Genomic DNA, 3,885 nt, shown 5'->3' with positions numbered 1-3,885 from the left:
AATGATAATAGAAACAAGTTTTCAAGCATAAAATTTACGTTTGCATTCAATGAAAAATTTGCCAAATTAATCAAAAAGTTTAGAAGTACATTTTACTAGTTTTTCTAGACATTTACCTATAATCAACTAGTCATTGTCATTTTTCAACGTTCGATTCCGTCGAATGTTGCAATTCCCTCCACGAATGTGCATTCAAGGTCGGATAAATGTATCCTCAGCTGAAATAGCGTAGCACGCATTAATTACGCTATCTTGTTCATTAGGTTTACAACTTTAGCGTAGTTGAAAATAATAGAATTCGTTTTTCTTCTTTGTGTCAGCATAATAAAACCCCTATCGAGTCCTTAATTGAAAATGTCTCCTGAAAGGATAAAAATATACACTTCATGCGGTCATAGATTGCGTTCAGTGTATATTATTTAACACGGCGATGCGAGATGTTGAAATACGAACATTTAAAAAGGGAGACACGAGGTTTTACATCATTTACGAGTGAAAAATTAAACGTGATTACATCTAGCAAAATGTTACACACGTTTTTATTATAATCGATCACGGTAAGTACGCTCTTTTCTCTGCATCATCTCCACAGAATATTATCTTACTGCTGATTAAAAATTATGACGAAAATTTTTTTTAAATTTCTGTAACTTTGACATCATTACAGCTTCTGTGACGAATGAAATGGCAGATGTTTTTACGCTTTTACAAAAAAAAAAAAAAAAACAGGGAAATAAAGCAGGAAATATTATGATAACTAGCAGCTGATACAACCGATAAATATATATTTGGATGCTTGATGTTATCGATACTTTTTTTGTCAACTTTTACGCAACTTTTTGGCAGATTTATAAACGACGTGAATTAATTGTATGCAATACAACAAAGATGTCTAAATTTTAAAATACTATTTAAACCTAAATTCTTTTTAAATTTCCATTTGTTAAATGTTACTTTTTTAAATGATTTTTTGATGAACTGTTTGAATCTAAATTTTTCTTATTTATTATTAATAAACCTTCACCTCTTAAGACTGTGATCACATGGCAAAATGTGATAAAAATTGAGATATATACTCTTCCATGTGTGTCTAGATGAAATCTAAATGTTGGACAAAATATGACATCTTTATGCCATGTAGTTTAGTGAAAAAGGTGAAGTGGCAATTCATGATATATCAGATTTTGTATAATATTTCAAACTTGAAATTTTTTTTATTTAAAAATTGATAAAATATAATAAACATAGTATATAATTATTATATAATATATAGAAAATTAAAAATCGCACATGTCATGTTTGCCATCTGACCACAGAAATATAAATACCCTTTGACCAATTATAAGTCTGCAAATCATTCCGATACGCGAGACAATCGGCAACGAAGGAAATAAATTCAAAGTTATTCGCATAAATTTCAGTAAATAAAACACATTACGCGAACTGCGTTTTCCCGCGCACGCGTACCCTATTAGCATACCGCGCATTTGCAAGATACATAGTAGAAAGAGTAGAGGTCTTAATTTCGTCAAAGGACGCAACACCACAGCATAAGAAGACGCAGAAACGGTGATAATTGCACAGTTAATTTGCGTAGCCGCGAAACCCGGTGAAAAAAGAGTCTCGTGAAATTGCAGAAATGTCAACGAGCTGTCGTTGTTTCGTTTGTCTCCGTTCACGTCGCTTTCCGTCGCGCGATATCACCGAGCGTCGACAATACGCTCGTGCCAGATGCGCAATTACATCATGATAATCTTTGTGTACCGACGCTAACACGAAGAACGTGAGCAGACGTCGAGAATCACCTCTTCATCTGCTTTCATCGGTCTCCTCACCACGCTTTACTATATTGTTAGGTTGGCTATGGTGGAAAAATCAGGTAGAGAGATCTCGTTTAGCGAATATGACGGAAGAACGTTCGTGTGGACACGTTGGGGACAAGTTAGTAGAAAGATGCTGGGTACTATTATGCACGTGCTTGCCGATTATGTAAGTGAAACTAGGAAAAATTGATCGATGAGATGGGGTTTCGGAAGATGTTAGATAAGTGTGATTGTTTGGATTAAAGAATGGATAATTTTCTGAAGTTTTCAAGTGTTTGTTCGATTATAGTGATAATACACTTTAGTTACGTGATACAATCATAGTGATACAAAGAGGAAAGTGTATTATCATTGGTGATTGTTAATGGTTAAAGTGTAAAAAAAAAATTTAATTGTTGAAGACGTGCTTGTATGACTAGTTTAGGTTAGGTTGATTCACCCTATGTGATGAAAAATTAAAGAAAAAGGGAAATATGTCAATACATTTTCTATTTTATGACAAAACTTTCTTGAAAGTGTTAATGATTTTTAATAAATTTGTAATCTGTTATTCTAGAAATCATAAGTGCATGTATGAATACTCTAAACATACAATTACTAAATGTTAGTGCTTGTTTTGTGTTTTAACAATGAAATAAAGAATTAAACAATTTTTAACGAAAGTACACAGAAAAATAATCCTAAATTTAAATAATATTTAAAAATTAAACAACTATATATATTTATTTTCCCTCGTACAATAAAATATTGTTATATACATTAAAATGTACTGAATGAGTTCATGGATATTTCTGCTCACACGTTTCATTCTCTCACATTTATTTGTATTTTCTTCCACGGATGTGAGAAAATATAAACAAAACATTTATGGTCATTCATTACCAAAGAACAAAAATATCCAAGCCAGTTCGACCAGTCGACAGTTTCAAGAAAAGTATCTATTCGATCTTACACATTTTTCAATCGATTGTTCAAGAACCATTAACATTAATGTACAAAAGAATGAAAACATCAAGGAATTTTCCGCGGTCGCGTAAAAGGAAATGCATCTATCGACTTGCACGTTACCATAGTTAATAATGCGCGTTTATCCTTTCTCTTCAAATGATGCAATAGCTAATATTTCTTTTTCGATGACGTAACTCTTGTAAAATTCTGTGAACGATTGTAAATTCTTACGGGAAGCCGTGAAAAAGAGAACGTTCTTAATGAACGTATTAATTTCGCGCAAGTGAACATCAGTATGAAGCTCTTCAAATACGATACATTTATAGTGTGTTCAAGATAGGTGCAGCGGAAAATAAAATGACTCAAATAAAGAAATAACTTTTTATGAGAAGTATTTCTTCGTGTAAAAATAGTTCACCAAAAAAAGAAATTCCTGTTTATATTACAATCGTCTATTTTAAAATATATCACAAGCATATCACATTTACAAATTTCTGGGCCAGCTTTATTCTATACCCCGTATAACAACTTTACCTTACAAGGTTATGTTTTTATTTACGATCGAATTCTGAAATCTTACACATTCAAACATACCAGCATACGCGAATAACTTAAGCTATACGTTGGTATAACCTTAAAATAAAACGTAGTAATCGATTGAGATACTCACTAGCCAAAGCTGAGTCCTAAATTTCGTCAGGTAATTACCAATGTTTTGACTAACTTCTCTTCGCCTCTGCTATTTTTCTTTTTCTTCTTCTTTCAATCGCGCAACATTACAGCAAAGGTCGTACAGCTGCATCTACATGAGAGGTAACGAGGAGCCGTTCTGTCGCAACAGCGAGACAACGCGAGTCACGATCGGTCAAGAGGGTTTCGAACTGAAATGCCGCTCTCGGGCGAAATTGCATTTCCGCAACAGCCATTTCTTCTGACCACGATGCACTTGCCCCCATCGATGAGGAAAGCTGTGAGAAATTCGCAACCTCCGAAAATATGTATTATAAATGATACAGATGGAAATAGGACAAGGTTCGGCGGGAGATTTAAAAAAGTATGTGAACGTGTAATTTTGTGCGATTCGAGGTTCTTTTACCTTGACCGAGTTACAGGT

The sequence above is a fragment of the Habropoda laboriosa genome, unplaced genomic scaffold, assembly GCF_001263275.1.
Source record: "Habropoda laboriosa isolate 0110345459 unplaced genomic scaffold, ASM126327v1 scaffold41, whole genome shotgun sequence".
Classification (NCBI taxonomy): Eukaryota; Metazoa; Arthropoda; class Insecta; order Hymenoptera; family Apidae; genus Habropoda; species Habropoda laboriosa.
Note: the sequence above shows the minus strand (reverse complement) of the source record.